The 26,067-nt window shown below is 42.2% G+C and overlaps 1 protein-coding gene across 1 annotated transcript in view; it reads left to right on the top strand.

The window, feature by feature from the left end:
* The first annotated feature begins 1,444 nt into the window (after nt 1-1,444).
* JADE3 (jade family PHD finger 3) overlaps nt 1,445-26,067 on the top strand; it is a 79,378-nt gene continuing 54,755 nt past the window's right edge. The window contains exon 1 of the mRNA XM_075852566.1: nt 1,445-1,696. The gene's annotated coding sequence lies outside the window, so the exon portion shown is untranslated. The remainder of the gene's footprint in view (nt 1,697-26,067) is intronic.

Here is a 26,067-nt window from a genome sequence, read left to right as displayed (position 1 = left end):
TACATCATGAAAAGGTTACGAGAGTTTACAATGTATACTTTTACCCTATACTATTACAGCCTATGGTGGCTGATCACACTGGCATCCGTTACAGCCTACTTTAACATATACAATGTATGGTGTATATGTGAAACGTAGGCTATTTAAAGGGAACCTGTCACCAGCATTTCACCTATTAAACCGGCAATACCTGGTGGTAGTGGGTGAAAAATCATTTCTATTTAACCTATAATTGTCTTCTTAGTCGGCTCCGTATCTTCAGTATTCAGTTTTTTAGTGTTCCCGCACTGTATGCTAATGAGAATAAGAGTCATATCTTCAGTTGAAAAGAGTCATATCTTCATTTCTCAAGCCTTTCCGAGTAAACCACGCCTCCTTACTTTTGATTGACAGCTTACTTTTGATTGACAGCTTTCAGCGTGGGCCAATTTTCGGCGGTGGGCGGGCATAAGAAAGGGAACGAACGAGACTGCTCGATTATTACCATAAAAGGCTGGTGACAGATTCCCTTTAACCTGGTGTAAACAAGGACCTAGAAAAACTAATCCTGCACGTGGGTTCCGTAGCTTTGCCTTATTATTGGGCCCAATGTTCCTGAGAATAGGTCATTGAGGTACCCAGACGCCAGTCTCAGTTGCCCCCCAGAATGCCTACTACAAATGAACCCTATTCCATTATGTCAACCACGGATACATTGTATCCCAGCCAAAGATGTTCCTATAAAAGTGGGTGCCAGACAAAGCCTGTCCCTTACCTGTAATCTGTCGTGCTGCTGCCTAACATTTAGTTACATGCCAGCCACTCAAATGAATGGCCAACCATGTCTTGTACATACAAGTGTGGCTATGCCTGGTACTGCAGTTGTCTCTTTCACTTGACTGGGACGGAGCTCCTGTATCTGTGTAAACAATTTAAGGACATTGGCACTCCTGCGACCTTCATCTTGCCGATTGGAGGTGGTCAAACGCCTACCAATAAAACATAGGAAGGATAAAAAAAAAAGTTCAGCTCTGAAGCCTGCAGAATTGTAAATGCAGCTCTGGATTATATAATACATGATGTAAAACTCGATCAGTACAAGATGAAACTTTTTCTATATGTAAACTGTACAACGGTATTCAAAGGTGGGCATACAAAACAATGCGCCCACAATATTGTTCGAGATGAATGCAGGAAGTATTACTAGAAAGTGTGAGCAGACATTCGCAGCACTGACTGTATCAGGCAGTGTATTATAAGAAACACACCAGCTGTCTTAGTAGAAAGAGACGCCAGGTGCAGTAATAAAGAGGAAGTATTGAGGCAGAAATGTGTGTACATGGCGGGCACCGGAGGGATACCTGTATACAGAGCGGTAATCCCATAACATGCAAGAAGGCAGCTCATCTCGCCGTGTGGATGTGAGGGAGGGGAGGAAGGGATGGACACCAGGGAGGAAGTGGAAGAGGAGGAGCGGAGGAAGCCAGCCAGCAGTGTCAATACAATAGGCTTCTTGTGTGTGGATGTGTGCGCCTGCTGGGAGGCTGCGAATAGGGAGAAAAGGCTGAGGCAGCTTACCTCTACTCAGTGACGGCGGCCGGGCTGTCTGTGCTCCGGGCACCGCGGCTCTGACATGCGAAACGACTGCTCTCAGGACTGAAGAGAACGTGGTAGAACGAGCAGCAGCAAGTGTGAGGGAAGACGAGCTCCAGAGAAGGTGAGAGACTAGTTTATGTCCGTAATGCAGGCCGTGTACAGCCGGCCCTCCACACAGCACTTCATGCGGGTGCCCTGCGTACAAGCATGCACTTGCCGTATGTGTGTGCCGGCAGCTGCACTCTATGCTGGTGATGTCTGTACCGGTGTCTGTGGACGTGCTGCACTGTAGTTCATGCATGGTCTGGGCCCCTTACCTTGTGTACACGGGTGGTCAGCCTGTTAGAAGGCACACGACTGTGCGGACAGTCAGAATGTGCGCTGTGTGTCACGTCAGGCGGCGAGTCCTCATGCTGCAGCCACTACTGAAATTTGGCGCCAAGGCAACCTCAGGACAAGCGCTGTCAGGGACACAGTCTTCTCTGACGTCACCACTGCTCCTCAGTGACATGATGACAGCGCCAGACTGTGCTCCCTCTCTCTGTCATATGCTGTGACTACTTGAAATATAGAAAAGTCCAGCAGGCAGACAGTGTGGGCTATTAACTAATACTGTTGTATTGCTTAACCAGTATGTGATTATAGTGGTGTGTGTGCTGCCATGTTCCCTGAGATGGCATGCAGATTGTGCAGCTGCTGAGCTATATCAGGTTGTACTGCCATGTCTGGCCTTATCCTTAGGGTAATCAAAAACATAGCGGGTTTGTTGTGGATTTTGCTGCAGATTTCACCCCTCTTGTTCTAATTTGTTTGGAAAATGTTCAGCCGCATGTGGATAAGGTTGTGTTTTTTTTTTTTTTTAAAAAAACAAAACAAAACTCATTCACTTGCCTGGAGCAGTTTTCCACTGCAGGTTTTCCACTTGCAAATCCGGGTGGAAAATCTGCAACAAATCCGCTACATGTGTAGGGGACAATTATTGGGCAAAGGAGCGTTCAAACCCATGTTATCTGATGACCTATCCGGTGGATAGGTCATCAGTTGTCCGGTAGTGGACAACCACTTTCAAGGCCCTTTTACACGGGCCAATTATCGGGCAAACTAGCTTTTGTACGAACGCCCGTTCCGGATCGTTGCCTGTGTAAACAGAACAACGTTCATCGGCTGATCTGCTCTGTCTATGCAGTGTTAAATGTTATCGTTTTCGCCAGCACATCTCGCCGTGTAAACAGAGATGCTCTGCCGACATTATGAAAATCTATGGGGATGAGCGATCGTAGTAAAGCTCGCTTGTCCCTATACATGACCAAGCAGCGCTTGTTTTCGCGGTCCATGTCAGGCCATGTAACAGGACCCTTAAGGTAAGTTTAAATGTGGCATGTTTAGTTCAGAAATTTCTGCGACTGAATATCAGTTCCATTCATCTGAATAGGGTTATTTCTGCAGCAGGTATATAGATTTCTGCCCCAAATCCCCCTACCTCCTTTGATGTCAATAGGAGGCAGGGACAGTTTTTTTCTTCTGGATGGTTTCTGACTGCTTGCAGAAAAATAAAAAAGGGTCATGCCCTGTCTTGAAGGAATTTTGAGGCAGATTTTTTTTTTCAGCCTGACAAAGACTTCTGTGTGAATTAGGACTAAGGCCTTCCTTTATATATTTTGTTTAGGTTTCTTTCCAGGTTTTGGCTTAAAAAACACATGCATAATCTGCAGCAAATCTGTACTGTGGGAACAAGGTCTTAGGATATGTTTAAATTGGTAGATGGGATGCAAAAAGTTCTGCGACTGTCTGGGCTTGCGGAAATCCATGCACATGCCTGCAAAATAACCCCATTTAGATTTGTGAAATGGATTTTTCAGTCGCAAATTAACTGCAACGAATTTGCTGCATGTGAATATATCCTTAGGGTACCTACACACCTAGTTTTCCATAGTATTTTACACAGGAAATTTCTGCATGTTACATGCAGATTTTGGGGCGGGTTCCTAGTGGATTTCATCCCTTCTACAATGAAAAGGGTCAAATCCACTGTGAACATCTATACGGGTGCAGTCACATGCGGCAGATTTTGTTGGAGAAACTTTCTATGATGGAAAACCAGTTCCTTTCATCTGGATGGAACTTGCAGAAATCTATGTACCTACTGCAGAAAAAAAAACATTCACATGAATGGAACTGATTTTCAGTCACAGAAAATTTCTGCAACAAAATCTGTGTGTGACTGCTCCCTTAGGCAGTGTTCCCACGGGTCGGATATGCTGTGTAAAAATCACGCAGTGTATCTGACCTGGAACCTGCAGCACCTTATGTCCAAAAGATCGCACCGCATTGTGATGGGGTTTTTCAGATGGAATTTCCGCTGTGTAAAAAAGCGCACATATACTTACCCTCTTTCCCTTCCTCCTCTGGGCGCCTATGATGACATTGTCATCCCAGGAGGCCGGACTGCAGGAAGGAGGAAGGCGTTCTGGGTAAGTATGATTTATTTTTTCCAGAGTTGCGATTTTTGCAACGTAATCGCTGCGGTTACGACACAATAGTTCGCAACACTTGGCTTTCTGTTGCGGGTTTTGCATCCCGTTGAAAACAATGGGGAAAACACTCAACAGAAAATCAACAAAAACGCTGCATTTTTTTTTCCGCAGCGTGGGCATGAGATTTTCTACATTTCATCTGTTTTGCTGCTACTGTAAATACTGCAGAATTTCCGCACACCATTCCGTTGCAGAAATTCTGTAGCGTTTACACTACGTGGGAACCCGGCCTTAGAGAATGAGAATGAGAATGCTCCGGTTTAGAAAATCCGCAGCATGCTCTGATTTCCATGAAAAAATATGTTCCACAGCATGTGGACAAGATTTTTTTTTTCAAATCTTATTCACATGGTTGGTACTGTAATCTGCTGCAGATTTTCTGCACGTAAAATCCGCAACAATTCTGTCATTGTTTTTTTTCTTTTTTTTTTTTTGTTTGCCATGTACCATGCAGTAAAAATAACATGTTAACTTTATTCTACTAGTCAGTACAAATACGGCGATACCAAATATGTATAGTATTTTTTTTTGTTACGTTTTAGTACTTTTACACTATAAAAGATGTTTTAGTGACAAAAGTCATTTTTGTGTCGCCACATTTTGAGTTTCATCACTTTTCTATTTTTCCATCGATGTACCGTATGAGGGCTTGTTTTTAGCGGGATGAGTTGTATTTTTTTTTTTTTTTTTTTTGTACCGTTTTGGGGTAATTATAATTTATTGATTCGCTTTTGTAATTTTCTTTCAGAGATGTAAATAAAAAACAGCAATTCAGCCAATGTTTTTTGGCATTTTTTTTTTTTCTTTTTACACCATGTGCAGTGTAAGCAATAAGTTATGTTTGTCCTACAGGTCGTTACGATTGCTGCGGTACCTAATAAGTAGGTCTGGTTTTTTTTGTCTTGTTTTTTTTAGCTTGACCCATTTTTAAATCTAATCATTTTTATCTTAAGAAAAGGATATATTGTATTTGTTTTGGGGTGGTACTTTTTAATTGTTATAAAAATTTAATTAAACTTTTTGCCCCACTAGTGGACTTGAAGCAGCGATTCTTTGATCGCTTGTATAATGCTTTTGGAATACTATGGCCAGGTTCCCAGGGTTTGGATACGCAACATAGTTTTACTCTCAGGGTATGTGCAAACGATAACTGCATTTACGTCTGAAATTACGGAGCTGTTTTCAGGAGAAAACAGCTCCTGAATTTCTGACGTAATTGCTCGTACTCGCGTTTTGCGGAGCGTCCATTACGGACGTAACTTGGAGCTGTTCTTCATTGGATTTAATGAAAAACGGCTAGAAATTACGTCCCAAGAAGTGTCCTGCACTTCTTTGACGAGGCTGTAATTTCATGCGCCGTCTTTTGACTGCGACGCGTAAAATTACAGGTCGTCGGCACAGTACATCGGCAAACCCATTGAAATTAATGTTTGCCGACGTATTGGAGCCGTGTTTTCAGGCGTAAAACGCCTCCATTACGCCTGAAAATAGGTCGTGTGAACCCAGCCTCAGTGAATACTGGCCCAAAAAACGCCCCAAATTATGGTGCAGGTTTTTGGGTGAAATCTCCACTGCGGAAAGCAGTGGTTAGAAAAAAAATAAATAAAAATGTCAGTCAAAGCTTTTCCGCCACAAAAATTCACACACCTTCTGTTTTGTTGCAGATTTTTATTTCTCCGTTGATCTCAACGGGAAAATGCACAACAAAAGTGCAACTACTTCGCAAGATTCCAAAAACTGCACGGCAGGTCTCTTTATACAAGTTTTCTCAGCAGATAAATTTTTTTTTCTGCAGCATGTAAATAAGATTTGTTTAAATCCCATCCACTTCGCTGCTACTGTAATTTGCTGAAGATTCTCCGCCCACAAATTCAGACTAAGCGTAGTCCAAGGGTATGTTTAGATTTATATGCAGTACTTGCAGTGCTGCCGAGAACCCCACATGGTTTTCTTGCCAGTTGCCGCAGTTTTCAATGAGCTTCGCCTGTTCTAGTTGCGGAACCGCGTCACTTTGTTGTAAAATTGAGTGCTGGACAGCAAGAACCGCATCTCGACTCTAACGTCTGTATTCACCGAAGGGTATATTCAGGTGTTGCAGTTACTTAACACGAAACTACAGCATTTTGCAGCGAGCTGTAAAAAATCACGATATAGCCGCACCATTTGAATATACCTGAAGAGTTTTTAACCGCTAAATGAAATCTAGGTTCGAAAATACATGACGGCATTGCTTCCTAGCGCTTTGCTTTTGTTCGTTTTTATGGACAGTCTCCACTTCTGTTCCAAATTTACTATTTACTAATTTACATCATTTACTATTTTGGTCATGGAAGTATTTTTCTCGTTTGTAACCGAAATTCAATATGTGCTCTTTACATCCAATATGTGCCCTCTCGTGATTTATTGCTATTTTGTGTTAACCCCTTCCCGCTCCTGGACGTACTATTATGTCATGGTAGCTGTATCGTTCGCACTCCATGACCTAATAGTACGTCTCGGGAGTAACGGCCATTTCGGCCGTCCTCCCGACACATACAGGAGCTGTGACAGCTGCTGTCTCGTACAGCAGCTGCCGCAGCTCCTACAGCAGGGACCGATCGCTGTGTCCCCGCTGATTAACCCCTTAAAAGCTGCGTTCAATAGAGATCGCGGCTTTTTAGGGGTTAAGCTACCATCGCCGGCCTGCTACACGATAGCGGCCGGTGATGGTGACTATGGCAACCGGACACCAAACAATGGCGTCCGGCTATGCCATCGACGAAAGCCTAGTGGGTCCTGACAAAGTCAGGACCCACTATGCTTGCTGTCAGTGAGTAGCTGACAGCTCTGATACACTGCACTACGCATGTAGTGCAGTGTATTAGAATTGCGATCAGGGCCTCCTGCCCTCAAGTCCCCTAGTGGGACAAAGTAATAAAGTTAAAATAAGAAAATAAAAGTAATTAAAGTAAAAATCCCCCTTTTTCCTTATCAGTCCTTTATTATTAATAAAAATAGATAAACTATACATAATTGGTATTGCCGCGTCCGTAACGGCCTGAACTACAAAATTATTTTGTTGTTTATCCCGCACGGTGAACGCCGTAAAAGAAAATAATAATAATAAACCGTACCACAATCACAATTGTTTGGTCACTTCACCTCCCAAAAAATGGAAATAAAAAGAGATCAAAAAGTCGCATGTACCTAAAAATGGTAATGATAGAAACTACAGTTCGTTACGCAAAAAATAAGTCCTCTCACGGCTTTATTGATGTAAAAATAAAGACGTTCTGGCTCTTAAAACATGGTAACACAAAAAGTGAATGATTTTTTTTTACAAAACTTATTTTATTGTGCAAACGCCATAAGACATAAAAAAAAACTATAAACATCTGGTATTGCCGTAATTGTATCGCCCTGCAGAATAAAGTGAATGTCATTTATAGCGCACGGTGAACGCTGTAAAAAAAATAGAATAAAAAAACAATAGTAGAATTGCTGTTTTTTAGTCACCATGCCACCTAAAAATAGAATAAAAACTGATCAAAAAGCCACATACACCCCAAGAAAACTACAATGAATTCCTCAAGGGGTCTAGTTTCCAAAATGGGGTCACTTTTCGGGGGTTTCAGCTGTTTTGGCACCACAAGACCTCTTGAAACCGGACATGGTGCCTAATAAAAAAAGAGGCCTCAAAATCCACTAGGTGCGCCTTTGCTTCGGAGGCCGGTGCTTCAGTCCATTACCGCACTAGGGCCACATGTGGGATATTTCTCAAAACCTCAGAATCTGCGCAATAAGTATTAAGTTGCGTTTCTCTGGTAAAACCTTCTGTGCTATAGAAAAAAAATGGTATAAAAAGGATTTTCTGACAAAAATAAATATGTAAATTTCACCTTTACTTTGCTCTAAATTCCTGTGAAACACCTAAAGAGTTCATAAACTTTCTAAATGCTGTTGTGAATACTTTGAGGGGTCTAAAATGGGGTGTTTGATGGGGGTGTCTAATATTTAGGCCCCTCAAAGCAACTTCAGAAGTGAACTGGAACCTAAAAAAAAATGAGGCAATACTTCGCTACTCCTAATGAGCATTGCCTACTCCAAGACGACCCCAGTTTTGACCGTTTGTATAAACGGAGACCCCTATTAGACCGTTTCAGTGCCCGGTTTTCCCAAGCATACACCACCGAGACGTGTATTTCTATTGATGAGTCCTTAGTACATTCTAAAGGGAGGCTTCAATTCCGCCAGTACCTGCCGGGTAGGAGGGCAAGGTTTGGTGTGAAGATGTATAAGCTGTGCGAGAGTGCATGAGGGTATACCTACAGATTTAGGATATATGAAGGGAAGGACACCAGTGCTATGCCCCCCCCCCCCTTACTGGGAGTTAATGCAAAAATTGTGTAGGAATTGGTGCACCCACTGCTGGACCAGGGTTACGACCTCTACCTGGATTATTTTTATACCAGAGACCAGAGACCCTCAAACCAGACTGCATCCAGGACTACAATAGGTACATAGGAGGGGTGGACTTGTCAGATCAAGTCCTGTAGCTCTACAGCGCCATGCGGTGTGGTATAAGAAGCTGGCCGTGCACATCATACAGATGGCATTGTACAATGCGTACGTGCTACGTCGATGTGCAGGCCAGACGGGATCTTTCCTGGAATTTCAAGAGGTGGTTATCAAGAAATTAATTTTTAGGGACCAAGAAGGGGGGCACCCAGTACTTCTGGAAGTGAGGCCACACGCATCGTACCAGGGCAATACTATCCAGGAGAAGTTGGAGGACACAATATATCAATGTGACACGTGTCCCGAAAAACTAAGGCTCCGTATGAAAGAGTGCTTCAAAATGTATCATACATCCCTTGATTTTTAATCTACCCCAGTTTCACTTACCCTGATGCACTCCGCACATCTTATCCCCCTCATCTTTCCCTTCTGAGCCCTGCCGTGTGCCCAGGCAGCTGATAACAGCCACATTGAGGGTATTGCCATACCCGTGAGAACCCACATTACAGTTTATGGGGTGTATGTCTCCAGTCAAAATGCTCACTACACCTCTAGATGAATGCCTTAAGGGGTGTAGTTTTTAAAACGGGGTCACTTCTTGGGGGTTTCCACTGTACTGGTACCTCAGGGGCTTCTGCATACATGACTTCGCACCAGAAAATCCCCAGTAGGCCAAATGGTGGTCTTTTCCTTCTGAGCCCTCCCATGGGCCCAAACGTCAGTTTATCACCACAAATTGGGCAGGACAAATTGGGCAACAAAATGGGGTATTTTATTTCTTGTGAAAATAAGAAATTTTCAGCCAAAAGTACATATTATTGGAAAAAATTAATTTTGTTTGAATTCCCAGCCCAATTCAAATAGGTGCTGTGAAAAAACTGTGTGGTCAAAATGGTAACAACAACCATAAATGAATTCCTTGAGGGGTGTAGTTTCCAAAATGGGGTCACTTCTGGTGGGTTTCCACTGCTTTGATACCGCTGTGGCTCTGCAAATGCGACATGGCACCCGAAAACCAATCCAGCAAAATCTGCACTCCAAAGAACACACAGCACTCCTTCACTTCTGAGGCCACCCATGGGCCCAAATGGCAGTTTATCGCCACAAATGGGGTATTGCTGCACTCAGGAGAAATTGGGCAACAAAATTGGGTATTTTGTTCCCTGTGAAAATAAGAAATTTTTATCAAAAATGACATCTTATTGGAAAACATTTCCTTTTTTTTCTTTTTATTTATTTCACAGTTCAATTCAAATACGTGCTGTGTAAAAACTGTGGGGTCAAAATTGTAACAACAACCGTACATGAATTCCTTGAGTGGTGTAGTTTCTGAAATGGGGTCACTTTTGTGGGATTCCTAATGTTTTGGCACCTCAACACCTCTTCAAACCTGGCATGCTGCATAAAATATATTCTAATAAAAAAAGAGGTCTCAAAATGTACTAGGTCCTTCTTTGCTTCTGGGGCTTGTGTTTTTAGTCCACGAGCGCACTAGAGCCACATGTGGGACATTTCTAAAAACTGCAGAATCTGGGCAACACATATTTAAATATATAAACTCAACAGGTCAAATCACAGGTTAGGTGCCACTGACAAGTGCCAAAGCACCTCCAATATATGGTTCTAGCTTAGCAAAGCTTCATTACATCATAGAAGAATTGGAGAAACAGAAGCCATAACGCCACAATTGTTTTGAAAATAGTTACAAAATTTTATTAGAACATACAATATACAGTTAGGCTATGTTCACACAGGGTATTTTGCCGAGTTTTTTGACGCGGAAACCGCGTCGCAAAACTCGGGAAAAACGGCCCGAGAACGCCTCCCATTGATTTCAATGGGAGGCGTCGGCGTCTTTTTCCCGCGAGCAGTAAAACTGCCTCGCGGGAAAAAGAAGCGACATGCCCTATCTTCGGGCGCTTCCGCCTCTGACCTCCCATTGACTTCAATGGGAGGCAGGAGAAAGCGTATCTCTCGCTGTTTTATGCCCGCGGCGCTCAATGGCCGCGGGCGAAAAACGGCGCTATAATCGCCGCAAAAATCGGCGTGCGGGGAGAGGAATACCTGCCTCAAAGTTCCAAACGGAATTTTGAGGCAGATATTCCTCCCCCAAAATACTCCGTGTGAACATAGCCTAACATGGATTAAAACTTAAAAGGATCAAGAATGTCAGTGCGGTGATTTAAGTTCAATTAGATAATGGATAACTTGCATTAAGGAATTCTTAGTAATTTGTATATGTAATATCCCATAAGCGTCCATGCATCCTAAATGATGCTAGGAGTTGATAAGAAATAAGTAGAAGGTTTATATAAAACCATATATTCCTAATAGATTAAGTAAGAAGGTTGCATGGAATACGCCTTTAGGAAGAACAGATCAAAAAATGCAAATTCAAGGTAAGTATAGATGGAAAGAGTCCCAAAATGTGGGGTAATCTTGAAACGGACAGAAGTCTGCTTCAAGTAGCAGATAAATGTACAAGCTTACCCATGAAAGTAAAAGGTCTGATGACACCACACTGTAGCCCGATAAAGTTGCGCCCCTTTCAATGGGAGGCAAAGAAAGCGTTCTTTGCCCGCGGTGCTCAAGGCCGTGTATTCCCTAAACACTGGCTGTGTACTATTAGTACAAGGGCTTATTTACTGGCATATAGAAGAAAAAAATAAACTAAATCAAAAATCCCCTATGGGATTTAAAAAAAACATGTTTATATATTTACAATAATCTATACTAAATAGAAGTCCCAAAACATAACATAATATACACATTGGCATCGTAACGACATATACAATACATTTATACCATCTTTTGTGATGATTGGTGTATGCTGTAAAAAATAAATACTGCAGACTAATTGAACTTTTTCTTTATATTTTTTTTTTTATTTTTCTTACTGCATTTTTGACAAAATAAAAATATAAATGAAACGCTAAGGCTGGGTTCACACAGAGTTTTTTGCAGGCAGAAAATCTGCCTCAAAATTCCGTTAGGAATTTTAAGGCAGATTTTGCTCTGCCTGCACGCCGATTTTTCGCTACGTTTTTCGCCCGCAGCCTTTGAGCGCCACGGGCAAAAAACGCTGCGAAATACGCTTTCTCTGCCTCATTGATGTCAATGGGAGGTCAGAGACTTAAACGCTCGCGGGGAAAAAAAGGCCTCCGCCTCCCATTGAAATCAATGGGAGGCATTTTTGGTGCGTTTTCCGACGCGGTTTCAGTGTCAAACATGTAAAAAAAACTGAGCTGATATATATATATATATATATATATATATATCTCTATATCTATCTCTCTCAAAGCCTCATACAGCTATGTCAAACAAAAAATTAATTCTGACCATCGGAATGCGAAGTGGAAAGATCCCAAAAAATAAAATAAAATCTGGTCCTCCAGGCCATAAGTGGTCCTGTTTTAAAGGGGTTAAACACCTACTAAATTTTCAGATGCCATTTAATGTCTAGGGAGATTTTACTGGTAGAAAGGATTCCTTTAATATTTGACGTACAAATATAAACCGATGAATATAGGCAAATAATAATTTTCTCGGTTATGCCTGACTTCTTGACCTGCTATGTTACACGCGCAGAAAAATTGGAAACAATTTGCCTTCGAAACACATTGTCTCATATGTCCATTATCCGTTTTTTTTTTTTTGTCCTTCGGCTTTGTGAGTCTTTAACCCTTTCACGACCAAGGACGAAAATGAACGTCATGGTCGGCTGCTAGTTCCCGCACCATGACGTTCATTTTCGTCAGTATTTCAAACTGTCACTCTGTGTAAACACAGAGTGACAGACGCGCGCTGACAGCTGTCCTAGACAGCTGAGACATCAGTCTCGCCGGACAGCGGACCATCGCCGCTGCTTTCGGCAGTTAACCCCTTAAGTGCGGCGACTGATTGCCGTCGCCGCATTTAAGTGGTTTGAAGCACATCGGCAGCCCCCACGAAGTGATCGTGGGGGCTACCGATGCTTGTCGTGGCAATCGGAGGTCAGACAATGACCTCCGGGTTGCCATGTACGGAAGCCTCGGAGGAGCAGCCTCCTGCCGGTCCTCCGAGGCTTCCTGTCAGTGTGACTGTCACGTTACAATGACAGTTAGAGTACATTACACTACGTGTGTAATGTACTCTAGCAGCGATCAAAGCTGCAAGTCTAAATGTCCCCTAGTGGGACAAGTAAAAATAAGTAATAAAGGTTTGAAAAAAAAAAAGTGTAAAAATGAGTTTATAAGTTCTATAAACAAAAAATGTTGTTTTTTTTCCCTATAATAAGACTTTTATTATAGAAAAAAAATTAACACGTTAAAAAAGTACACTTATTTGGTATCACCGCGTTCGTAACAGCCCCAACTATAAAACTGTAATGTTATTTTTCCCGCACGATGAACACCCCCAAAAAAAATCAATAAAAAACTACGACAGAATATTTTTCTAAATAAAGAACAAAAAGTCGCATGTACCCAAAAATAGTACCAATAAAAACTTCAATCCGTCCCGCAAAAAACAAGCCCTTACACCGCTTTTTTGACTAAAAAATTATGTCTCTCAGAATATGGTGACACAGATTTTTTTTTTTTTTTATAAATAACTGATTTTATTGTGCAAACGCTAAAAAAAAGGACCAAACCTATATACATATGGTATCGCCGTAACCGTACCAACTTGCATAATAAAGTAAAAATGTAATTTATAGCGTACGATGAACGCCGCAAAAAGAAAACCTAAACGGTGTCAGAATTCTTGTTTTTTGGTCAGGATTGCAAAAAAATTGAATAAAAAGTAATAAAAAAAAAATGGCATGTACCCCAAAATGGTACCAATGAAAACTACAGATTGTCCCGCAACAAATAAGCCCTCACAGGGCTCCGGTGGTGAAAAGATAAAAAAGTCCTGGCTCTCAGAATATGGTGATGCAAAATGTGCAGAGTATTCCAAAAGCGGATAAGATCGGGCGACATTTATCAGCATGACACCGGCCACACATCTATGAATTATTATTTATTTACCGCATTACTATACCCTCTTATTATGCCCTGATGTTCTCCGCACAGATTACACATGCCCCCACAGTATAAACTGAAATACCAGCGAAACCCAAAACAAAACTACTACCAAGCAAAATCTGCGCTCCAAAAGCAAAATGGCGTCCCTCCCTTCTGAGCCCTGCAGCGTGCCCAAGCAGCAGTTTGCGCCAACATATATGGCATCGCCATACCCGAGAGAACCCGCTTAACGTTTTATGAGGTATTTGTCTTCTGTGGCACAAACTGGGCGCAACATATTATGCACTAAAATGGCATATCGGTGGAAAATTGCAATTTTCACTTTGAACCATCCGCTGTGCATTAACCCCTTTGCGCACTATGACTTAATTGCCCGTCATGGTGCGGGGGTTGATGTATGGAGCCGGCTCACGTGCTGAGCCCGCTCCATACGCTGCGGGTGTCGGCTGTGTATTTCAGCTGACACCCGGGACTAACGGACAGGAACAGCGATCGCTCTGTTACAGAAGCCTGTAAGAATAACAATATACTGCAATACATTAGTATTGCAGTGTATTGTACCAGCGATCCAATGATCGCTGGATCAAGTCCCCTAAGGGGATTAATAAAATGTGTAGAAGAATTATAGTTATTAGTAGTGAGATTTTTTTTTTTTTTTTAAAGTTAAAAAAAAAACCACCTTTTCCCATTTTCTTCTAAAGTAATGTAAAAAAAAATGAACAAAATTGGTATCGCTACGTCCGTAAAAGTCCGAACTATTACAATATACCATTATTTAATTTGCACAGTGAACACCTTAAAAAAAATTAATAATTGAAACCGCCACAATCGCTGTTTTTTTTTCTGTCACCTTAGCTCTAAAAAAAAAAAAATGTAATACAACTTTTTCATCACTTTTTATGTACCAAAAAATTGTACCAATAAAAACTGCAGCTCCTCCCGCAAGAAATAAGCCCTCACACCGCTCTATTGATGGAAAAATAAAAAAGTTATGGCTCTTGGAAAGCGGGGAGTGAAAATCTAAAATAAGAAAGCAAAAAATGGATCAGTCCTGAAAGGGTTAATTTCTAATGAAAAAACGTATGGCCACATGTGGGCTATTGCTCGGGAGAAATTGCTTAATAAAAAATGGTGGTTTGTTTTTTTCCTCCTTTATCCCTTGTGAAAATGAGAAAATTCAACATTTTAGTGGAAAAAATTTTGATATTCATTTTCGCGCCCTAATTCTAATAAACTCTGCAAAAGTCCCGTGGGGTCTAAATGCTCACTATACCCCTAGAAAAATTCCTTGAAGGTTTTTCCAAAATGGGGTCACTTTTGGGGGGTTTCCACGGTTTTGGTCCTTCCAGTTCATTGCAAATGCGACATGGCACCGAAAACCATTCCAGCAAAATCAGAAATACAAATGGCGCTTCATCCCTTCTGAGCCCTGCTGTGGGTCCAAACAGCAGTTTATTACCACAAATGGGGTATTGTCGTAATCGGGAGACATTGCTTTACAAATGTTGGGGTGCATTTTCTTCGTTATTCCTTGTAAATATTACAAATTTCTATGTTTCAGAAAAAAAGCGCATTTTAATTTTTACAGACTAATTCCAATATATTTAGCGAAAACCCTGTGTGGTCAAAATACTAACTATAACCCTAAATAAATACATTAAGGGGTGTAGTTTTCGAAATGGGGTCGTTTATGGGGAGTTTCTATCGTTCTGGCAGCTCAAAGCCTCTCCAAATGTACAGTGGGGCCTAAAACATTTTCAAGCAAAATATGAGTCCTGAAAGCCTCCGGGTGCTCCCTTCCTTTGGGGCCCTACCGTGTGTCCAAACAATGCATTAGGGCCACAATGTGGGTATTTTTGAAAACAGGAGAAACAGGGTGATAGATTTTGTGGTGTGTTTCTTCATTCTCATGGTCGCTTTACAAAGAAATCGGTCTTCAAACTGATACTTTTATGAAAAAAAGTGAATTTTTTTTTTTTTTTCACCTGCTATGTATTAAATTTAGCAAAAAACTGTGGGGTCAAAATACTTACTATACCCCTAGATAAATACCTTAAGGGGTCTAGTTTTCTAAATGGGGTCATTTGTGGGGGTTTCCATCACTGAGACCTATGATCCTCTGAAAACCTGGCTTGGTGCAGGAAAACAAAATGTACTTCAAAATGTATAAAATTATTATAACAATTTGTAAGTCCTCTAAATTGCTGAAAATTTATTTTATTTTTCAAAAGTGCTGCCAAAATAGAGTAAAGAGATGGAAATATATATTTAATTAAAACAATTGTACAGTATGTGTGTACATATGTGACATATTGCAGTTAAAAATAGGGAAAAATGGTAATTTTTACAAAATTTCTTCCATTTTTTTTTTATTTTTTAATTAATTTCCTCAAATTGTATCAGTCTACTTTTACCACTAAAATAAAGAACAACATGTGACGAAAAAACAATGTCAGAATTACTTGGATATTCAAAACTTTCACAGAGTTATTTGACAAATCTGGCTTGGTCATTAAGGTACAAACAGGCCCGGTCATTAAGGGGTTAATCAGCACGTTCCATGTGCCACAGATGTGTTTCCATTTCCTATTGTTAGTTAATGGGATGCCAAATAATGTTAATCCCGATATGATGTAGATATTTCTCATGACTTGCTAAAACTGTTAAAGGTGAAACTGATACAAGTGACTACAGTCACACACAGCTTAAAAATCCACCGGAAAGTCTCCTATGCGAGTTTGACACCTCTCGTTTAAAAGATTGGAATCTACAACAGAAATTGACATGCTGTGGATTATAAAATATTGTGCATAAGATTAGTAAAAATCTCATTCACTTAGCTGCTACTATAATTAGAGTTGCACGATGCATCGAAATAGGATTTTATTTTATGCCGTGCACCCTCAAACTGTTCAATACCGTTAATTCATGTATTTCGATGCTATTGTAACACATGAATTTAGTCAGTAGCATGAAGTGATACGGCCGCCTGGAGACAGAGATCATGGCAGGCACACTGCAAAACACCCCCGTGTTCTCGGTCTTCAGTAACCACTACTCATTAGTGCAGCATCGGTTGCATCACATCATGCTGACCGTGTGTGTGATCAGGAGCGGGGCAATGGATATATTACACAGCCGCAGCCCCGTTCAAACAGCGGAGATGAGAGAATCCTCTTATCTCTGCCGCTATTCCATTGAATGCCGCGATCACAGCTGACTGCAGCATTCAAGGGGGAAACTCCTTTGATTGAGTCACAGGGAATCCCTGTAACGCGATCGAAGGAAATACCATATATAGGCAGACAGCCTGTTAGGGCATACTGAGGTATGTACTAACTGCCTGTGTACTATATAGATATATGCATTTTGTGTGTGTGTTAGGGCTGGAGGATTATGACTTAAATAAAAATCTCAATTAAATAACGATTGTCGACCACACCCCTCTTTGCGTACTACGCCCTCTATTTGCATTCTACGCCGTTAAATTAACATATTTATCCCTTGAGCCTCCTGTATACTACTGTATATACTATACCCCCCTGACACTGCCCACCACGGTATATTGCTCCAATAGTGCTCCCCACACACACAATGCCGCCCATAACTGTCCTCTGCACAGTATAATGCCGCCCATAACTGTCCTCTGCACAGTATAATGCCCCCTATAACTGTCCTCTGCACAGTATACATACTAACCCCGTTCCAATGATGAGTGGAGGAGATACCTCTGGTCTGTGCGGCACGGCGCGATGACGTCACTGCCTCGTGTCCGGCGATACATAGTGACTGGTAGAGCAGGGAACTTACGGTCCCCTGCTCTACCATTTGAATCAGCTGTATCTGTGTCCTGAAGATGCAGATACAGTTTAAACCGGGGAAAAATAATTGATAAACGCGAAATTCGCAAGATGATGTCTATCAATTGCGCTGAATTTCGGTTTAGTTTTTTTTTTACTAATTGCCCAGCCCGGGGGTGTGTGTAGTAGATGAATATTTCCAGTGTAGGTTTTGATGCAGATCTGCAACGGATCCTACAATTGCACTTCGTTTGAACATGGCCTTAACTCCCAGAACGGGGGAGAGAGGGTGTCACTAAAGCCCTTGTCCCGCGGCAGCATTAAGGTGAACGGGAGGCGGCCTGCATGGCTCTCTATTGATTGCTTTGGAAGTAATGGTAACAGCAGTGTATGGCCACCTCTCAATTCATTTTCTGCGGCAGCTGGCGGCTACCTCACCAGGAGGAGAGGGGTCAGGCAACCCCTGTTTTGGAGATAGGTGTGGGTCCCAAAGCTGGGACCTGCATCTTTTAGACTTTTATGGCATATCCTGTGAATACCCCTTGTAAACACATGTTCAGTTCCTTTGACACGGCAGTTTGATTGCTTGCCTTTTTAGAATAAAATTCCCTAATAAAGTATGGAGTCTCTGTGATTCCCTAATAAAGTATGGAGTCTCTGTGAGCTGGCATTACGTTTCCTCCCAACTTCTGCTGACTGGAGCAGGTGGGCAGAAGCCGAATAGCGGCCGAGCAGCAGTACTGCAGCTCTGCACCTATTCAAGTGAATAGGAGCAGAGCTGCTGTTTGGCAGCACAGCCGCTATATGCAATGTACGGAGCACAACCAGGGTTGTTATTCCCCTTATATTTCTAGTCCCCAAATCAAATGGGAGATCCAGAGTGATAATAAATTTGAAGCGTCTGAACGTACATATCCAGTACAAGAAGTTCAAGATGAATACTATTAATTCCACCATCAATCTGCTCAGGCCCTCTTGCTTCATGGCCTCGATTAGACCTACAGGATGTTTACTTCCATATGTCAATACATCCAGACTCCCAAAGATTCCTGAGATTCGCGGTGATATTGAAGGGGAAGGTCCATCATCTTCAGTTCCAGGCTTACCATTTTTCCTCTCGTCTGCCCCAGGATCTTCACCAAGATTATGGCGGAGTTCGTGGCCTATCTTCATTAGAAAGAGATATTAATCATCCCATACTTGAACGATCTATTAATATCAGCAGAATCTCATAAAAAATTAAGTTGCCATCTAAAGATGACTCAACAGCTTTTGTCATCCCTGGGCTGGCTGATCAACCTAGAGAAATCAGACCTGACATCAGAGCAATCAAAAGTATTTCTAGGGATTCTCTTGGATTCTCAGGTCCAAGAGAGATGCGCTACTCCAGACGGTCACTTCCTTCATTTATCGAACATCGGCTTCTATAAGAGAGATAAGGTCAGTGTTAGGGTTACGAACCTTCTCTATTCCAGCAGTCAGATGGGCCCAGGCGCACTCCAAGTCTCCAACACTTCCTTCTGTCATGCTGGGACAAGAAGCAGGAATCTCTAAATCACAAGAGGATTCCTTTCAGGGTAAAACCATCTCTGATGTGAACACAGGAAGAACATTTATCAGGAGGTGTCCGTGTTCACAGAGGTACCCAGTAGTCATAACTATAGATGCCAGTCAGTCCGGATGGGGAGCCCATTGAGGTCAGAACATGATCCAGGGATCTTGGAACCTCTCTAGCAAGAGCTTCATTGATCTAACTGCAGCCTGGGAAGCTCTGAAAGCCTTAAAAAGTCTACTAAAGGGCAAAGACATCTGGATGTTTTCAGACAATGTCTCTACGGTAGCGTACCCGAACAAACCAGGAGGAACGAGAAATCTGCTCTTTTGCCAGGTATAAGAACATATCTTCATCTGGGCCGAGCAAAATGTTCTATCTCTGACAGCTATACACCTAAGAGGAGCAGAAAATCAGGTGGCAGACAGACCCTTTTTCCAGGAGAGTGGTGTCTAAATCTGCAGATATTCAAAGACCAGAAGCAGACCGGAAGAACAGTAAGGTATTGAAATTATTTTCCCTGTCCTACAAGGACAGTTCGTCAGGAATAGATGCCCTGTCTCAAACCTAGAGGGGCAAACTCCTATATGCCTTTCCTCCATTCCCTCTCATCCCCAAGGTACTGAAGAAGGTGTTGGAGGAGAAAGCGATGGTTATTATAATAGCCCCATATTGGCCCAAGAGGTCATGGTTTCCACTATGAGGATGTCTCAAGAAGCCCCCTGGCATCCACCTCCCAGACGGGACTTGCTGTTCCAGGTCAAATCCTTCACCCAGGGGTGAACCAACTTTATCTTAAAGCTTAGATATTGAGCGGAACATGTTGATGAGTGGCCTTTCAAAAAAAGTAGTAGATACATTATTGAAGAGCAGGAAAAAGGACCCCTCCAAGATTTACCAAAGTTTGGAGGACCTTCCTCGCCTTCCTGAAGCAAACCTCTTCAACTGATTCTTTTCCTCAACCCAAGATATCCACTATCCTGGATTTTCTTCAGTCAGGTCTCGATTTAGGCTTAAGAAGCAGTACCTTGAAAGTCCATACTGCAGCTCTCAGTGCCTTCTTGGATCAGAGGCTAGCGGACAATCCGTGGGTTAAAGAGGCTCTGTCACCAGATTTTGCAACCCCTATCTCCTATTGCAGCAGATCGGCGCTGCAATGTAGATAAGAGTAACGTTTTTTTGGGGGGTTTTTTTAAACTAGCATTTTTGGCCAAGTTATGACCATTTTTATATTTATGCAAATGATGCTTTCTAAAGTACAACTGGGCGTGTATTAGTGCGTACATCTGGGCGTTTTTACTTCTTTTACTAGCTGGGCGTTGTGAATGGGAGTGTATGATGCTGACGAATCAGCATCATCCACTTCTCTTCGTTAACACCCAGCTTCTGGCAGTACACAGACACACAGCGTGTTCTCGAGAGATCACGCTGTGACGTCACTCACTTCCTGCCCCAGGTCCTGCATCGTGTCGGACTAGCGAGGACACATCGGCACCAGAGGCTACAGTTGATTCTGCAGCAGCATCAGCGTTTGCAGGTAAGTAGCTACATCGCAGAGTTGGAGAAACACCATTCTTCTCATCTTCTCCTCCCTATCTGAACATCCTGCAAGATAGAATCATTCTACAGCCCTTACCATCTTTTCTTCCAAAGGCAGTGTCAAGATTTTATTGTCCGAAAGAGATATCCCTTCTTTCTGCTCTTCTCCTAAGCATGAAAAGGAGGTGGAATTTCATATGTTGGATGTCAAAAGATCCATCCTTGCCTATCTAGACCGAACAAGATCTTTCAGATGTCAGGAGCAATTGTTAATCCATTTCCACGGCAAAAACCGAGGTCATTGTCGTCGTCTGCCCACCCCCCCCCCCCCCTAAAAAAAAATCTGTTAATCCTCCTGGTGGTGTAGAGGGAAAAATGGTTATTTACCTGTAATTTGATTTTCCTTTAACCTCCATGACAGCATCTGTTTTTTCCCCCCCTTTTCCATAAATTTGTTTGAACAATATTAAGATTCTTAGCTTGCACATTATCAAGTCTCCGGTATTAACTGGAGAGGGTAAGGAGGAGGAGGAGGAATTTAAACTGCTTCCTGTTTCCTGACCCTTAGAGGCAGGGAATCCCTCCTGGTGGTGCTGTTGTCTAGGTTAAAGGAAAATCAAATTACCGGCAAGAAGTAGTCATTTTCTGTCCTGCTTTCAATGCACACAGAGAGAGTTAAAGGGACCGCACAGAAAATAGAATAAAAATGGTTTATTTTATGGATATAATTGTTTCAATTTAAAGAAAAAAACATTACATAAAATAGTTACATATTGATCATTACGATTTAAAAATTAATTTAGATGGAAGCGTTCCTTTTAAATTGATACACATAGGTTGGTGTTATGAAGTAATGAGGCGTGAATCTACAGCAATAGTGAAAACATGATGAAAAGCACCTTTGTTAATATTCAACATTTCCTACAGTAGACAAGGTCCCCCCCCCCCCCCCCCCCCCTGGTTCATGTGTCTGCAGCTGCTGTTTTTTTCCACTTGCATTTCACATTGGTTTCTTCTGCAGTGCAGACTATAATTTTCCACCTTTCTGGCAGGAAGTTCCTTCAGTTACATGCGGAAATAGATGGAGGAGATATTTGAATGGACACTAACTTTTCAAACCACGTAGGCTAATCTAATAGTATAACTGATCTACAGTATGATAGCCTTTAAAACGCTTTTCAGAATAAGCTATCTAAACCTTTTGAAAGACAATTTTTATATATCAGACACAAAAGACAAGTAACAGCACCAGGACTTCAGCGTTGGGGAGATGTTGGTTTATTCACCACCAGGTGGAAGAATGAGCAACGTTTTGGTTCACACCTGAACCTTTCTCAAGTTCAGGTGTGAACCGAAACGTTGCTCATTTTTCCACCTGGTGGTGAATAAACCAACATCTCCCCAACGCTGAAGTCCTGGTGCTGTTACTTGTCTTTTGTTTCTGGTATTCCATTCCAAGGAGTTGATTCATCCTTCTACTGGTAACGTGCACATGGCCTGATATTCAGTCTGCATTGAGTGCTGTGTTTTCCTCGACCTTTTTCATATATATATATATATATATATATATATATATATATATATATATATATTTTTTTTTTTTTTTTTAATAAAGAGGCTGGTGTAATTCGTGCAACTTCATCGTTTTTAATAATTCTTTTTACTTTTTGAGATACAGCTGCTCTGTATTCTCTATACAGAGCATCTGTATCTAGGGCTAAATCCTGTTCCCATTAGGTCCGCAGGATCCACCTGTCATCCATCACATCTAAGTTCATAACTTAGATGTGATAGATTACAGGGGGATCACACGCAGGACCCGCTGACCCTGAACCCGTGAGGTCAGTCCGTGGGACTGATAGATTCAGGCCATAGCAAACGATACAGCTGCTCTGTATCGAATACAAAGCATTTGTAATAAAAATTATTTTATTTATAAAGTTGCACCAATCACACGGGGATATATATATATCTCCTTTTAAAGTTCTACATAGCCCTTTTTCGCTTTTGTGGGTAATATTGTTTCTCAAGACGATTGGATCCAGTACTGTTGGGCTTGCAGCCATATCTTTTCTACTTACCATGGTGCTGTAAACCCTCTAGTACTCCATCATTTGATTTATGTTTATTTTTTATTTATTTATCGGCACGCCATACAAAAAAGGATGCCAATACAACCAGTGTGCCATGTGAACAATAACCGTTCATGGGTTCGCAGGTGTTTGTGAACACCAGCTGGGGAATGGGGGGGGGGGGGTGCACATCTACTAAACAATAGCTAGGGGGAATCTGCACACAGGAGAGACTAGCTGCTGAATACCAGGGGTTGCTGCAGGGAGCGAGACTTCTGAACACTAGCTTAGGGGGAGCACATAGGAGAGACCACGGCTACAAAACACCAGCTTGGGGGGGGGGGTGCACATAGGGGAGAGCTGCTAACTTTTACTTTTGCAGAGAGGTAACCGAACTCCTATCTTGTGGCGCTAATCACCAGGAAAGAGCAGCACTTCATTATGCGCTTGGCAACGCTGTTAATCAGGACAGAGAGCAGTGTTGCATTGTGTGCTTGCCATGTGTTCAGCAGTGACGAACACAATGAAGCACTGCTCTCTCGCTTGGTAAACCGTGCTGCTAAGCGCAAAATGAAGTGCAGCACTCTCCCTGTGTTCAGACAACGGCACTGGGCACTTGGAGAGGGAAGTATCTCGGCAAACCACGCCCCTCGCTCAGTCTGCGGCATCGGTGCCACAGGGTACTGACTCATGGCATAGATCATAAAAAATTAACAATGTTTGCCATTTACATGTTAAAAATATATCCAGTGAAGAGTTAAGACATTTACTTACGTAGTGTAGCGGCACCTGGTGTTTAACGTGTATAGCAATGCGCATGTCCACCTAATCAGCTGAGTCCTGGTGGTGGAGCATGCTCAGTCACACTCCCCACAGCTAGGTATCTGCATAGTGATCCTCCCTTCACTGCAAAGCATCCAATAGAAATAGTTTTCTGCCCTCCTTGTCTGGGGAGGAGAGCCTTTTCAGTAGCAGCTAATCACGTTTTCCTTACTTGTTGATTCCAGCAGCCCCCCCCCCCCCCCCCCAATACAGACTTCAGTTGAGAGTCATGTGCAGCCCTGTATGTGAATGGAGGTAAATTGGAAACTTTTCTGCTGAGTAACTATTTTACCAACTTAGAGCCTTAGGGTATGTGCACACGATAACTGCAATTACGGCTGAAATTACGGAGCGGTTTTCAGGAGAAAACAGCTCCTGAATTTCAGACGTAATTGCATGTACATGCGTTTTGCGGGGCGTCTTTTACGGACGTAATTTGGAGCTGTTCTTCATTGGAGTCAATGAAAAACGGCTCCAATTATGTCCCAAGAAGTGTCCTGCACTTCTTTTGACGAGGCTGTAATTTTACGCGCCGTCTTTTGACAGCAACGCGTAAAATGACAGGTTGTCGGCACAGTACATCGTAAAGCCCATTGAAAGTAATGGGCAGATGTTTGCCGACGTATTGGAGCAGTTTTTTCAGACGTAATTCGAGGCGTAAAACGCCTCCATTACGTCTGAAAATAGGTCGTGTGAACCCAGCCTTAGCCTTTGCCAACTTCGAGCACGGACCCCCTCCAATCAAAACTTCTGACGTGTCACTATGACATGTCAGAAGTTCGTTAAACGTTTAACTACACTTTAATACATAGTATCTGTATTGCCCTGAATAATCTGCATCTGTCAGTTCAGCTGAACTGAGGGCTCGGCTAAAAGCTGGTCCTGCGTGTTTCTAACGCACACAGGATCCAGCTAATAACTATCACATCTCAGTGGAACTGACGGACGTGGCTCAAATAGGACTATACAGCTTGTATCTAAACAGAATACATATCTGCTGTATCTTAAAGTAAAAAAATGTAATTTAATAAAGGATTATTTACAAGTTGCATAAAAAACACTGATTTAATAAATAAAAACGTTAACTCCTCTTACCATATTAGTATTGTTTCCTGCTTATATTTTGCCGTTTTAACGCCATATATCCCTACCTAATTTTAATTACTGTAACTTGAGTACTTCTCTGCTAAAAAATACTCCTCATAGATGCTAAGAGGAGTACTTTTACACTGCTGGAAAATATGTAGTGCGACCTCTGCTCCTTCTCAGTTTGTTAGGATTGTCAGCTCCGCATCCTCACAGCAGATTTAAATCCTGCATTCGGTATTTGTTTCATTTCATTATATTTTAATTGTTTTTTTAAAGAGAACCTTTTACCTCCCCATACATGTGCAGCATGTAATGGGGAGGGCTGCACAACCCCTGGGGCACTTTTACATTTTTTATATTTTTTTATACCTCCCTCCATTATTTAGATATCGGTGCCGTTCTATTTGGCGCCCGATATTTAAATAACCCCCTGCACAGTCAATGGGGCGTGTTACTATGGCTGTGACACTGTCCAATCCGATATGGACAGTGCCACAGCAAGAGCGAGCAGAGAAAGTGCACGCTCTCTCTCTTCAGCTTTGAAGATCAGTCTTTTCACCCGAACTGGCAAGTTGGCGTGTCAGTGCTACGGACAGTGTAAGAGCTGTGGAGAGGAGACGCTCTCATCTCTCCAGCGGGAGATCAGTCTTGTATTGTCTGCCGAACTGGCAAGGGGGCATGTCTCTGCTACGGACAGTGTAAGCACTCCCCAGCTCTTACACTGTCCGTAGCAGTGACACGCCCCCATTCCAGTATACGCCCCGTTGACTGTTCAGGGGGTTATTTAAATATCGGGCGCCAAATATAACGGCTCCGATATCTAAATAACGGAGTTAGGTAGAAAAAAAATGTAAAGTGCCCCAGGGTTTGTGCAGCCCTGCCCATAACATGCTGCACATGTATGGGGAGGTGAAAGGTTCTCTTTAAGAAAGTGCATACTGTAGATGTCACACTGTATACCTTCAATACCCTGACTTAGGGCTGGGCAATTATGACCTGAATCAAAATCATGATTAATTGAATGCATAACGTCAATTTATTTATTGAACGATCTAGGCCACACCCCTTTTTGCATGACACACACCCTAATTGCATTCTATGCCGTTGCATTAATATTTATCCCCTTTGCCTGCTGTATGCTACTGTATATAATATACCGACACTGTCCCCACACAGTACAATGCCCCATAGTTGCCCTCCACACAGTATAATGGTCCTATAGTTGCCCTCCACACAGTATAATGCACCTATAACTCGTGTCCTCTGCATTAGCGGCCTGCACTCGCAGTGATAATTATAGGAGCATGATCTCTAAATGCAAAGAATAAGACTTGTCCTATTTTTGGCGGTTAATTTCTACGGCCCGGAAGCACACTCGTAAATATATGGGAAGGTGTCCGTGGCTATTTAAAAATGAATGTGTCTGTCTTTTACCCGAAATTACGGATCCATAATTGTGGATAAAAACTGCAGACGTGTGCAGGAGGCCTTACAGAGAAAGTAAGAAGGGACTATATTGTCAGCTGCCAGTGGGGGAAGAAGACTTCTTCTCAGAGCCCGCCCACAGCAGCAAAGACTAGC

Source organism: Rhinoderma darwinii, chromosome 2, assembly GCF_050947455.1.
Source record: "Rhinoderma darwinii isolate aRhiDar2 chromosome 2, aRhiDar2.hap1, whole genome shotgun sequence".
Lineage (NCBI taxonomy): Eukaryota > Metazoa > Chordata > Amphibia > Anura > Rhinodermatidae > Rhinoderma > Rhinoderma darwinii.
The sequence above is the reverse complement of the archived record's forward strand: the minus strand, read 5'-3'. Positions and strand labels throughout refer to the sequence as shown.